Source organism: Leguminivora glycinivorella, chromosome 10 (genome assembly GCF_023078275.1).
Source record: "Leguminivora glycinivorella isolate SPB_JAAS2020 chromosome 10, LegGlyc_1.1, whole genome shotgun sequence".
In the NCBI taxonomy this organism is placed as follows: Eukaryota; Metazoa; Arthropoda; class Insecta; order Lepidoptera; family Tortricidae; genus Leguminivora; species Leguminivora glycinivorella.
The window spans coordinates 18,342,524-18,356,937 of NC_062980.1; the positions used below are offsets into that span (position 1 = coordinate 18,342,524).

The window sequence follows — 14,414 nt, forward strand, 5'->3', positions numbered from 1 at the left end:
TTAAGCCAACATTGCGTCTGACAGTTCCTTGTGTCGTTAGCTAATATGTTTCTAATTGCCCATGCCAGCATAATAGACGTAACTATTGCATATTGCATTGTAATCAATAACGGCCACATATTTTTATTTTTAATACGTTATAATTTAGCGCTAAGCTAAAAAAGAGGTTTTAGGTAAAATATCAATTCTTTAGATAACCATAGAATAGATAAATAGACAGAATTAATGTAATAAAACTACCGTGAGACACTGACATATTAAACATGTAAAATCGGGTAACTCATCAGTCATCGTGCGTGCAGTGCGTGCTCAATGTAAATGCTCCTGGTTACGGAGCGAAACATGTCCAGCGATCTTCGACAATTTTACGTGAGTTACCCGATTTTACATGTTTCTCATATAGATTGTAGATTCAATTCTCGATTAAGCTGTATTAGGTACATACTTATAGAGCAAAAAAAGTTTTCTAAAGACGTACGAAAAGATGACTTAAAGTTTGATCCGGATTATTATCAGAAATTTTGAATTCGTGACTTTGAATAACCTAACCACAAAATTAAAATTTTGAAAAAACCCCCGACCGCGACATAGTGGACCGATTTTCATGAAACATGGCTAAGAACACTCCCGACTAACTCAGCTTTCAAACAAAAAACTTTCAAACTAAATCGGTTCAATCGGGACTTAAGATGCCACAGACAGACAGACAGACACGTCAAACTTATAACACCTTGTCGGGGTGAAAAACGATGTGAATGACACTGACAGACATTCTTGAGATTACATACACTGTAAACCACTTATAAATAAATACGTACTTGTGTGATATTTTCCGTAAAACCCACTCATTCATTACGCATTCAAGTGTCTGCACGCCTACAACTGAAGCTGTCAGTTTAACCATGTGCTTAGTTACAATGTTTATAGACTTCGAGGTTATCAATATTTTTTTAATATAATGTCTGACTTTAAAAGGACTTGACATGTGATTTGATGACAAATATTAGTAAGGGCCACTTGCACCAACGAAAATGGAGAGTTAACCCACCATTTTATATTATGGAATTTGACAGATGACAGCCAGCTAACCCTGAGTTAAGTGGTTGGTGCAAGTGGGCCTAAGATTTCTTAGGAGAGATTAAGATTAAGATTTCAGAGCTATTACTGAAATTCCATGAGAGATTCTTAGAATTTGGTCAGACACATAGACTTTTTAATGTAGCATATAAATTTTAAGAGTTTTAAGGAGCAAGATTCATAGCTGTGGAAGTGTGGAAGTATCTGGGGGAGACCTATGTCTAGCACGGGACGTCTTTTGTTTGATATGACGATTACAGAAGTTATAGCCTCTTGGATCCCTGGCAAATTTTTGTGCTTTTGAATTTAGAACTTTATTTTATTCCTGTAAAAGTGCAAACCTTATGTACTGTACTCGTGCGAGGGCATCAGGACCCAGGTTAACTATGAATTGTTTCACCACAATGAACATTAATACTTAACTGTCAAGTTTATGGCCATTAAACGGGGGTCCATAAGTAACATTGGTACTCAAGAGTCTATTTACTTTTTGGACAGACAATGAACTGCGTGTCAATGCCGAGCAACACTTGTATCCGTTGGCAACCCTAGACAAAGATCTACACAACCGTACCTTCTTATACAAGTAGTTAGGTAATGCAACAGATTGATCGTCTTTGTGACATGCGTTGCATGAGTGTCATGCAAGGTCGTGGACGGGAAACCGATAATATGACAGCTTTTGTCGCTATTACTATGTAATATCAATTTGTCTCTTGCAAACAAGACTTGCTTACTGATGGTAAGCAATTGTAAATGACTAATGTATTGTTTTTTGCCAGGTCGTCCTCTGCCTTGTATGATGGCAGAGGACGACCAAAGAAGAGACGACCTCGACGTATTTTGCAGCGACTTGCAAGAGCGGCCATCAAACCCTGATGAGTGGAGAAAGGAAGGGGAGGCCTTTTTCCAGCAGTGGGACTCCATTTAGGCTAATAAAAAAAACATCCTTCAAATCAAGAGTGAACAGGCATCTTCTGGGCGAGCTCACTCCATCGTAGGCCACGTCTTTGCCTTTGGCTAGTCTGTGGCCAAGAGTAAGCCCATTTATAATTTTTTAAAAACATACAATTTACTAGTTACTACAGTCGAAGCAATCCTGAATCCGTGAAGAGATATTTCATGAAAGATAGTGAAAATTGTTGATAAATAACACACTGAGAGAAATTTCCATTGTGAATTTAACAAGTTCGACTTGTTGCGGGTTTATCCGTTTGAAAAAGTATTTTAGTAAACGGAATAAATCACAATGTTGATGATACAAGTCGAATTTCTCCGAACAACAAGGTCAAACTTGTTAAAAGATATTTGATTGAATCAGTCAAACATATGTTTAAAACAATATGAGTCATATTGCTTTTATAAAATCGACTTGTTGATTCAAATAAAATGAAACTTGTAGAATGTACTAGTTACACTTAACAAAATCTAACTTGTATCTAATTTTAACCAAAAAACTGGTTGAACGAACATGAAAATTGGTTGTTTTTTCTCTCAGTGCACCTCAAAATTTTACAAAGTATGGTAATAGTCACTTGAGTTTTCGCAGCATCTGTTATCCCAATACCTTACCTACCTACCTTACCTACGTACCTTTATTATTTTCACTTGGAGCTAGTCTATCGCGTCCCAAGTGTTATATTATATTGCCAATAACAGCGATCAATGTCTTCAAAGAGTAACGAGACACGAGGCCCTAGCGGTCGTAGAAGACAGTTATGGACATAATATCTAAAAAAACACAATGCATTATAGCAGCAGAGGCGGCACAACAAAGAAGATTAATTTCCTAGAATACTGTCGGCCTAGCCGAGGTGACAATCGGCCTAGCCGAGGTGACAATCGGCCTAGCCGATGTGACAATCGTTGATGCTACGTGGCGATCGAATATAAGAAGATCTTACCATCCCATACATTAAAATGCGACCGCCTAAGAACGCGCATACACTACAACCACACATAGATGGCGCCACAAAAAAATGCCTTGTTGCCATCGATAATTTGTAGATTAACGTTAAGTGTCACTTTCGAGCCATAAGTTTATGTCAAATAAATAAATATTGGGGACACCTTACACAGATCAACTTAGCCCCAAAATAAGCAAAGCTTGTACTATGGGTGCTAAGCGACGATATACATACTTAAATATATATAAATACATACTTTATACATAGAAAACATCCATGACTCAGGAACAAATATCTGTGCTCATCACACAAATAAATGCCCTTACTGGGATTCGAACCCAGGACCGCGGCTTAGCAGGCAGGATCACTACCGACTGAGCCAGACTGGTCGTCAAAGATTAAAAGTGACAGTTAACGCCATCTACAAGTATAATCGAAAGCTCCAAGACATTTTTTTGTGGCGCCATCTATGTGTGGTGTAGTGTATGCGCGTTCTTAGGCGGTCGCATTTTAATGTATGGGATGGTATGATCTTCTTATATTTAATCTATGTCGAAACGCAGTCTCGCTCTGTCGCGTCACTTCAGATGAGCGATAGGGAGAGCTACGAAGCGTAAGCCTTTGTAACGTTGGCTAGATACCCAGGTCAATGTTGTTGTTATGATTTGTTTATGGCGCAGTTATAGACATTCGTGCGATAAAAATTAAAGTATCTTTTCAAAATTCAGCTCTTTTGTAGTGTCATACGGCTCAAAATAGAATTACAGTTTGCTACGTTTTTCTTCTGAATCAAGTTAGCTAGCATGAAGATAACAGGGAAAGTATTCTAATGGTGAGTTTCAGAATGTTTTATATGCATAGAAAATCGAGAGTTTTCATCAAAAAACGTTATAAGTACTACGACTATAATAATTCGTTTTATTGAGGTTTCAGAACTTCGGTAAGATGATTTGAAAATATAATATTTAATGGTTGTATTTAGTTGCTCTTTTGAAAACTAAATTTTATTAATTATAGACACAAAACAAATAATTTAAGTCGAAGTTATATCAGCCGAAAATCAATCAATTATTTTTGTTACTATATTTTAATGTACGAAGAAAATTACTCATCAAATTATTTACGCATCGGATGCTTGGTGAAATCAGCCACTGACATTTTAATGTATCGAAAATCAATGTTATTTATATATTTTTCCACTCCCGTACTGTTATTCGTGAGTTACAAGGTCGTGCATAGAACTTTAAAACCCTACATAAAAGATGTCAGGACAAGTATATCTAGTCTATACCCTAAAAACATTTTGTAGTAGTAGCACGTTATAGCTGTTAAAGTTCTGTAAAACATTGCTACCAACTTAACAAACCAATCACTTCATCGTAGAAAATTAAAATATTGTATGAAAGACATTGTTGCCAACCTTAGAATGTCAGATAATGCCTGGCATTCGCAGAGTCGAGTCTCGTTCGTTTTCTGCTGCGTTCATTGGCGACGCGTCGAATCGCATTCAAATGTATGAGAACTCGATTCGACGCGGCTCGATTCGTCTTAGTGGCCAGGCTTCAGAGACAGTTTTATTTTCATGTTTGCACTCAAACTGCATATTCAAAATGGTAGGTGGTCCACTAGATAACTAAGATGACTGAAAGTAGGTATTTGTTGAATTTATAATTTTCTTTCAAAGTAATTGCTTGGTCGTAGAAAAAGTATTGTATGCAACGGTGTTTAACTGAGTCAAAAAATGCTCGTGGCGTCTTTATTAACAATTTTCGGCTTCGCCTCAAATTGTTACCCACGCCACTCACCTTTTTGACCTCTTTTAACTACCAGTTGCATAAAATACTAATTTAAATTTAGAATCAAGAAAATTACTCATCGAGTTATTTTCGTATCGGGTGTTTAGTGAAATCAGCCTGCATTTATTATTTTCAAATTCAGAACGATAAATATCGTCACTACTTTATAAAAAACTTGTATCTTCGTCTGTCAATGAAAAGAAAATTGTAGTAAGTATGTATGGAATGCATATAGACTTACTGCGTTTTAACTTTGAGGAGCAGCGTGAGATACGAGATTTTTTCAAAGTAGTGACGATATTACTCATCGAGCTCTTTGGGATGTTTACTGCAGTCGACTATTCACATTTCAATACCCGTATCTTTACAATCCGCAGAAAAGAAAAAATATTGTGTAACACCACCAAATATTACACCGACCAACGCCGAGCGGCGACACCGTTTTAGTTACCGAAAATCCCGCTAGATGTCGCTGTCAAGGTCTCATAGAAACTGTAGATCGCGGTGTTAAGATTTTTTACGATTTGGTTAGGCTCGCCGCTTGAAAGTTGCTATGTATCGAATCATATTAGGTACAGACAATTTTTACCTATAGTCCCCTGCTTCCCCTGTGGAACTACGCACTATAGCTAATTAGCGTCTGTCAAAACGTGCTTCCGCTCCGACCTCTTAATTCTTGTCGGCTGGGGAACTCGTGTTCGTTCTGAATCATATACTTGTACTGTACGTGTTATTGTACATAATATACATAGTACACCTCTCATTCCCTATATACCTCGCTTTCCCTTCTTTCCCCGCACGCACCCCCGCTACAATTGTTATTTATAATTTTCAAATTCAGAACGAACGAATTACTCATCGAATTCTTTGCGCCGTGGATTCCGAGTGAAATCAGCCAATCCGGCATTTCCGCTGCAACGCTTTTTGTGCGCGGACAAAGACCTGGGCCTGTAGCCAAGGGTACAACCGCTGACGCTCTGTGGCGTATCTTAGTTATAAATAATAACCACGTGTATCCCTTGCCTTTAGATTGAAGTGTCTAATAGCCACTTGCACCAACGAAAACAGAGGGTTAACCCACCATTTTATATGGAATTTGACAGATGACAGCCCACTAACCCTGAGTTAAGTGGTTGGTGGAAGTGGACCTAAAAGAGATTCTGTGCTGTTGGCTGCGGCCCCACGCGTGCCTACCTAAAATCCGGGACCCCATGGTCCTGAGTACTGAGATATGGTAAGACATATAAATAATAATAATAAATATTGGGGGAACCTTACACAGATCAATCTAAACCCAAACTATGCAAAGCTTGTACTATCGGTGCTAGGCGACGATATATGAGTTTATACGTATACAGATAAATACATACATACTTATATTATACATATACATAGAAAACATCCATGACTCAGGAACAAATATCTGTATACATCACACAAATAAATAAACCAGGAACATCGGATTAGAAGGCAGGGTCACTAATACACTATGTGGTTCTTCTGTATAGTGCGACAGAATCAGTTGTGTATATCTTTTGCGACGGACTCTTGGCTAAAGGCTCAGAGCACTGGATCGATCTAGATAGATGAGTGGTCCGACTGGTTTCATCTGAACAGGTACTGATTTAAGTGACACGAAAGATGGGACGATGTTAGTGGACAATACTAGGGGTCATCACAGCGATTACTGTACTGTGTTGCCTTTTCTGTCAACGTTTCAGCTCTGTAGCCTGGAAAAATGGAGTAGAAATGGAACATTTTTTTTTATCAACACTTATAATATTGTTCTCGTACAAAAGTGACTCAATAGTTGCCACATGCAAAACGGTTTCCATAGACAGTGGCGTCCCTATTAATTTCTAGTCTATTTTGCCAGGTGTAGTTCACCTATATTTATTTATGTCTTATGTTCAAACACCGGTTTCGCGGGGGCAAAAATGTACCAGTGCTAGTGATTCATTAAATATCGACTTAGTTTATCGACATCCATAAAAATAAATTTTTAACCATCATTATCATAACTAAACTAATGGCTAAGTTTGAATACGTTTAACTATGTGCAAACCTCTTTCATTTATACTTATCGCAACTATAAACAACCGATATCTGACATTGACTGTGTCAGTCACTTTTGACAACCATTGAATCGTTAAATAATTCATCTAGTACCTACAACAATATTATTTTGCATTCCGATCAATTAAATCTACCTTTTTGTTTCTTAAGGCGGCTAAAAATGCCACGCAAGAAAAAAGATCATTCATCTTCCTGGAAACCTGACCATTCAGATATAGATGATAAAGGTACGACTTACTTTTGCAAGAAATGTAAAATTCATATGTCACGAAAATGTGGAAAATGTGGAAAAAATTTTGATTGTATATTATGAAAATTATATTAAATATTAAAGAAAGTTAATTCCTCAAAAAGTTTATTTTTGTGTATGTAGTTTTCTTCTTCATTCAAATTCTTGAAATTAAACAACGGTTGTACGACATTTTTATCGATATCAAATAATAAAATTAGTTTAATGTGTCCTCGCACTATTAAACGTCAGTACAGATTTGCCCCCGCGAAACCGGTGTATGCTTATGTTTAATAACTAGTAGTTTTTTCTTAGTTATGTTTGTCACCTGTGGTGATTGTTTTATCAAATGAATGGTCTCATCGGAAGATGCGCTGGAAGTCGCCGGTATCATACTGAGATGAGACGATTACATGGCAATTATTCCTTCCTGTCTTCAGGCAGGCAAGCATGGTCGCGCGATAAATGATAGATTAGATTAGATTTCTTTATTTCATGATAAAAATTACACTTTAAATTTGCTACATGTCAAAATTATGTTTATCTTCTCATCATCATCGTCAAAAAATACATAATAAATTCTGAATAAAAATAATTATGTCTCCCAATAAGGATCGTCATTTACAAAGAAAGAAAATAGAAATACACATGCCAAGCTAAATAAAATTAATAAAATTAAGTTACAATATCATAAAATTATCACAAAGCAAGAAAATATTATAAAACAGAGAAAAATATCATAATGTCACGGGTCTTTAAAAATTCAAATCCATGTACTCATTTACAGAGTACAGGGGGTTATCTAACAAAAGGTTTCTCAATTTGCGCTTAAATGCTTCGTCACATGGCTCATTTCTCAGATCGGCAGGTAAGCACTATTTGTAAGTGCGATAGGGACGGCTATATGTTTTTATCATTTGTCGCGCGACCATGCTTATATGCTTGCATGCTGTTGTGTATAATTTTAATGACGAACGAATGAACTATTTCTATATTTACCTTAGAATGTACTAACTGCAGTAATAAACATGAACTATTGCACATGGTTACAAAATCCGCTCTGCTTCTAATAATACTTCTGTGAATCTCAGACATATTTTACGACTTTTGTGTAGAAACTATGTCATAAATAAAACGGGACCATCCATTGTTACAAAATACGATATAAAACTTTACAAGTTGTGGTCTCTGTTGCATATACTCCATACATTTCTCTGTTAGGTGTATGTAAATCGTGAAAATAATTATGTTCACCATCTTGCCCCAAATATTTATTCGAAAAACTTATCATAAATGTATTTTTAAATATGTAGTGAACGTCTATGTTTACTTTAGATAGTCTACATTGACATCAGTCCAGTCCATATTTATTTGATATCGCTGCAGCCAATAAGGAGTGAAAGCCCATTAAGAAGCTATAATTATACCTGTCCATCTTCCGTAAACATTAAAAACAACTATCAACGTCCCGAAAGTGTGATAAAACTCACTAGAACGCGGTCGACTCCACAATTTAATGATGGCACTGTTATCACCGATAGCGAGTAAGCGATGAACTATCGGCGATAGAAAAGGACAAAAGATAGTCGCTCCCGTGTAAACAAAAGAGAGAGCGAGGGATTTATATTGTGCCAGAGCTGTAAATTCACATTTTTGACACATTTCTTTTGAAGTATGTTGCGATGTGGCTAAGACGTGTCGTTTGCCAAATCTAGCGATTATTTACGAATTGGTTGAATCGATTAGGCCCTATGTACAAGGAGGCGCTTAGACAAATATACGATTTCTATCAACTTACTGAAATGTCATTTGAATCGAAACGACAGACTGTTTAAAAATAAAAATGAATGATATATGACATAATAAGTAAATCCTGCGTGATAAATTAATATCGTAAAATACTCACTAACGAAGATCCGCAAAAATGTAACATGTGTCAGATTATGTTTAAAGTAAGCAATATATTGTTTTTAAGTACTTGATTTTTTTAAATATTATTACAGGATTTTATTTAAAATTTCATTAGGTCGCGCTTGTTTACGTTTTGTGGACGCTGTCATATGTCAAAAATGTGTACTTACAGCTCCGGGACAATAGTCCATCGCTCGGCGACGAACTATAACTCGCTAAGGCTATTATGGCGTCTCTTTTATTTACACGCGAGCGACAATCTTTTGTTCGTTTCTACAGCCTATGAGGTATCTCATCGCTTACTCAATTCTGGTGTCACCAGTGCCTGGGAGCAAGTCGCATCCTTCAAAAGTCGTTGTATCAATTTAGAGGTTGGCTAACTTTCGTTTTATTTATTTTTAAACGGAGAGTTGACCGCAAAGGAGGTCAATATGCGATATGAGTGTATAATGTACACATACAGTCAAGGTATAAATATAGACACGGACAAAATATCTATCCACAACTTTAACGGTATAGTAGACATTTTAAACTTTTCCAGAAATTTCGGTGCAGTGCAGGGGACCGATTATTGAATCTCGAACGCACGATTTCGCCATTCGGATGCCTGTGGAAAACGGTGAAAAGCTATTTTTGAAAAAACGAGCGCTAGTATTTTGGAATCTAGTGGCAATAACCACTCGTTTATAGTTCTATTAGTAGAATTTAAATGGCTAGTAATGGGGATGGATACTAATGAACGAAATTCACAAAATCGAATGATTGACTTTCAAAAATCCGCCCCTGCATGGTAAAAATAAAGGAATTCATACGTGTTTTCTAGGTAGATGATCCTGTGTGGTGACGGGTTAAGAATTTCACCACCCCCTTTCTTCCCGTGGGTGTCGTAGAAGGCGACTATGGGATATGGGTTAAATTGTGGCGTAGGCGAGAGGCTGGCAACCTGTCACTGCAATGTCACAGTTTCGTTTTCTTTCAAACCCTTATTTGCCAAGAGTGGCACTGAAGCTTTAGTAGTTTCATGTGTTCTGCCTACCCCTTTATGGGATAAAGGCGTGATTGTATGTATGTATGTATGTATGATCAATTTTATTAAGGGTCATTTTACTGTTATTAATCCTAATTAACTGTTCCAGCTAACTTTGGACGTAGGTTTACGTGCTGTATAAGTATGTATTATAACGCGACAATCATCACCATGTGTACATGTAGTGATTGTTAATGTCTTGCCATTTTCCATGTCCCAATGCACCTTAGCAACTCTGTTTAAGCGAGAAGTAGTCGATAAATTAAATCAGGACCTACACTTGCAACGGGCGATTAACCTGAATTGACCCACCCAGGAGTCCCACAACTACATTCATTTTAAAATGAAACATTGTAATTCTTTATCACGGAGCCCGGTGTCATCCGCATCTATATTTAATACTGGGTGTATAATATTTAAAAGTATCAGCTAAAATAAAGATCGCATTCGAACACTATTAAAATCGTTATTTAATATTAAAATAAAGTTTATTACAGCTTGGCTGATCGCTTGGGCAGCGTACGTAGCCAAATGCACAAACGCTCACGATAACATCGCTTTCGTAGTTAGCTATCTCTATCGCTCTTCCGTATTGGCGCGACAGAGCGCGGCTGCGTTTCGAATTTCGATCGGCGTCTGGCGACAATAGGCTAGTTTCCTACACTTAAAATAAAATATTTTATGCAGTGCGCGAAATAAAGCACCATATAATTAGAAGAAAAATATGGACAGAAGCTATGTTTAAAGATAATTTTTATTTAATAAGTCAAAGAGAAAGATATCAAAGTAAATGAATTGACCGTGACGTCACTCCTCAGTATTTCATAGTAATTCCATATTAGCAAATCGTTTTGACAGTTCTTAAAAACAATGATTTGAGTACTAGGAAACTAGCCTATTGCCATTCGGCTAGGCCGGCTGGCGGTGTAGCTGAATGGCAATGGTTGCGGCTAGACGCCGACCGAAACGTAGTCTGTCTCTGTCGTGCCAATACGAAAGAGCGATAAAGATAGACAGCTACGACAACGATGTTATCGTAAGCGTTTGTGCATTTGGCTACGTACGCTGCCCAAGCGATCAGTCAAGCTGTAATAAACTTCATTTTAATGTTAAATAACGATTTTAATAGTGTTCGAATGCGACCTTTAATTTAGCCAATACTTTAAAAATGTACAGCCAGTATTAAATATAGATGCGGATAGTGTCAAAAATATGCATGCAATTTTTCCGCAACTATATTTAATTAACTGTACCTATATTTTATGACAATAGGTATATGTCTCTAGTTTGCCCTGAAACCAAAACAACTACAGTCAAAGTAATATCTTAGATGCGGACAAAATGCCAAAATTATATATCCACAACTCTAACGTATAAGCAATAAATACGTGTACACATACTTTTGGCATTTTGTTCACATTTATATTCTCGTACCTTGACTGTACAATCATGGACGCTTTTCATCTCAAATTGAGTTAAAATGAACTGAATCATAAAATGAATAGAGTTATTTTTCCGATGAAGCGATGTGGGAAGATACGAGGTTGTGAAAGTAGATGGCGATGTAAATAAACAAATCAGAGGCGCTAGAATGCTAATTTTATTGTGGGGTTAATATCCGTCCTTCTCTAACTGGGTATGTAGGTTTGCACGAGAAGAGGATAGAGTTGTTAACAATGTTTACACTGCACTTTTACTGAAAATTCGCAGTTTGATTCTGCAACTTGTTTATGAATTTTATATTTTTGACGACCGGTTTGGCCTTGCCTGCTACGGTAATGTCATTTATTTGTGTGATGAGCACAGATATTTGTTCCTGAGTCATGGATGTTTTCTATGTATCTAAGTATTTGTATATTATATATATCGTTGTCTGGGTACCCACAACACAAGCCTTCTTGAGCTTACCGTGGGGTTCAGTCAATCGGTGTAAGAATGTCCTATAATATTTTTTTTATATATACTAGGAAAATGTTCATTTGTATTGCAATGAAAAGTTTTCAATATCACGGAAAGTAATAACACTACCGAATTAGGTATGTACCTAATATTCTGAGATCTATACCTATGCACAATTGCAAATAGGTAAATAAAATATTGGTGTGATTTATACTACAATACAAAATAATTGGCCTTTCATACATCAACAGACTTCTAAAAAATATATATTTATTACACAATAATTGCTCAATGTGTCGAACAAAAGACATCAACGAGTCTCTAACCCAGCAAACTTGCACTTCCTTTCTGAGTGACATAATTTTACAATAAAATACAAAGAACAACATAAGATGAAAACTAGATATGGATTCACTGGTTTAATCTTTAACGATTTTTACACATACGCGATTAAGACTCGTTTAGAGTCTAACCATCGAATCGCTGCACAAAAATAAAACCGGTAAAATTCAAAAAAATCTTTAGCTAGGTAACCCGAAGCATAGTGCGAATATTCATTTTTTTTCAGTATTCGTTCATTTTCATCATTTCGAACCTGATTCCAGTTACAGATTATCGAAAATAGCATGCTTCTCACACTGCTCCGGATCGGTTTAGCCATTATAATATCCGCAATAAATGCACTGAGACAAAGGTTGAGGTTATGTACGAACAGAGGTTGACAGTCAGTTTTACATGTAAAATTGTTGCCATATATAAAATTCTGAAAAAATGCTTGTGCAGCGACTCGCTGGTCAGACTCTAGTAGATGTGCGGGCGTAGCACACTAGTTTAGTGTGATAAACCCTATCGCGTCGGTGCGTCCCTATAGCACTTAAAAATTATCCGAAAAGGACGAGGCTGACGTGATACGCTTATCACTGTGGGTTCGAAAACTTCTAAACAATGTGTTAGTGCGTTTTCACATTATCCGATCCGATATCGGATATCGGACCGATAATCCATACATTACAGGCGCCATCTTGGATTTTTTCTATTGAAATCCTTCCGACATCCGATATCGGATCGGATAATGTGAAAACGGTCTAAGAACTGCGGTCTCTCCCAGACGCTCTATATGAATACGGTGACGCTCTATATGGACTCGCTGTCTGTTTTTGACGACAATTAAGCATGAAATTTGTATAAAGAATTACTTTTCTTACATTCTGAATGTAGATTATCTCTTAAAGTTTATATAATTAACACAAAAACAGTTATTGAAATTTCATGCTTAATTATCGTCACAAAACTGACAGTGAGTTAATTTATGTTGACAATTTTCGCTAATTGGGGGTCCCAAATTCTGAAAAAGCCCGTATTCATAATAGAGCGTCTGGGAGAGACCGCAGTTCTTACACATTGTTTAGAAGTTTTCGAACCCACAGTGATAAGCGTATCACGTCAGCCCCGTCCTTTTCGGATAATTTTTAAGTACTATAGGGACGCACCTAAGCCATAGGTGAAGATGTCCCATAGCCGCCAAGGTGGCGCCTGTTCCATGTACTCAGTTTAAAAGAAGGTTAAGCAAAGCTCAAGCGAATCAGGTGACGAATGCGTCTGTCCCGTTACCCGGTCCCGCTACGGCCAAATGTAACTGTTCAACCTTTCTGAGACAAAGAGTCATATCTTACAAAACACACACATCAACCTTGTATCAAAGACGTAGGGTTCCATTTGGACAAACATTTTTTTTCGCCAGACATATACCACTGTGATAGAAATATAACTTAGACTTTCACATATCAACCTTTTATAAACGACGTAAGGTTCAGTCTAGCATTTTTTCGCTAGACATATATCACTGCGTTACACATTTTGTGTCTTTGTGTGATAGATGTGATGTGCGGGCGTCGCACACTAGTTTAGTGTGATAAACCCTATAGCGTCGGTGCGTCCCTATAGCACTTAAAAATTATCCGAAAAGTCTAGCATTTTTTCGCTAGACATATATCACTGCGTTACACATTTTGTGTCTTTGTGTGATAGAGGATCTAATGGTTGCAAAACTTGCAAACTTGTTTCTTATCTTACTTTCGTTTTTGCATACGATAATAAATTTACGGTAACTGAGAAGTTAAAATGGTGAGTAAATTATTTCAAGTGTCTTCTTCCAATTTTGCGATTTGCTGTTACTTACCTATGATCGATAGAGCGAAGCAGCACCTATAGTCCTATACGAAAAGGAAGTTCAGGTCTATAGTGGCTATTGAAAAATTATTTCTCACAATTTAATTTAGTGGGCCATTTTTAGGGTTCCGTAGTCAACTAGGAACCCTTATAGTTTCGCCATGTCTGTCTGTCTGTCCGTCCGTCCGTCCGTCCGTCCGTCCGTCCGTCCGTCCGTCCGTCCGTCCGCGGATAATCTCAGTAACCGTTGGCACTAGAAAGCTGAAATTTGGTACCAATATGTACAGAAATCACGCCAACAAAGTGCAAAAATAAAAAATGAA

At 37.0% G+C, this 14,414-nt stretch overlaps 1 protein-coding gene across 6 annotated transcripts in view; it reads right to left on the bottom strand.

The window, feature by feature from the left end:
- The window catches only part of LOC125230602 (protein yippee-like), a 204,915-nt gene that overhangs the window by 96,569 nt on the left and 93,932 nt on the right, over nt 1-14,414 (bottom strand). Inside the window, exon 2 of one of the 6 annotated variants that reach the window (XM_048135809.1) lies at nt 14,102-14,135. The exons of the other annotated variants lie outside the window; for them this stretch is intronic. The gene's annotated coding sequence lies outside the window, so the exon portion shown is untranslated. The remainder of the gene's footprint in view (nt 1-14,101; nt 14,136-14,414) is intronic. 6 annotated transcript variants of the gene reach the window in all.